The following is a 554-nucleotide window of genomic DNA, read 5'->3' as shown; positions in this document are numbered from 1 at the left end:
GCCCCCTGGTGAGGAGACGATGCATTTTTTCTTTCTTTTTTTGCTGCTTTTTGATTTAGGTTGCTGTTAGTAGAATTTAGGTTAGTTGATTTAGTTGTTTTTTTAGGTTAGTAGATTTTAGGTTAGTTTTTTATATTTAGTCATATTTTCGGTTAGTAGATTTTAGGTTAGTCATATTTTAGGTTATTAGTACATTTTGTGAGATGAAAAAAAGAAGAAAAGAAGAAAAAGTAGAAGTGGAGAGGAAAAAGGAAAATAAGGAAAATGAAGAAGAAAAAGAAGACAAGAGGAAGAAGGAAAAGAAGGAAGAAGAAGAAAAAGAAGGAGAGGAAAAAGGAAAATAAAGAAGAAGAAGAAGAAGAAGAAGAAGAAGAGGAGGAGGAGGAGGAGGAGGAGGAGGAGGAGAAGAATAGAAGAAGAAGAAGACATGACCGGCACCCCGACACCTTGACCATGACACGACACCCCCGACATCCCGACACCCGACCCCCTGACCCTGACACCCCGACCCCGACATGACACCCCGACCCCGACACGACACATCGACCCCCTGA

Source organism: Triticum aestivum, chromosome 3D (assembly GCF_018294505.1).
Source record: "Triticum aestivum cultivar Chinese Spring chromosome 3D, IWGSC CS RefSeq v2.1, whole genome shotgun sequence".
Taxonomy (NCBI): domain Eukaryota; kingdom Viridiplantae; phylum Streptophyta; class Magnoliopsida; order Poales; family Poaceae; genus Triticum; species Triticum aestivum.
This window is presented reverse-complemented; position numbering follows the sequence as displayed.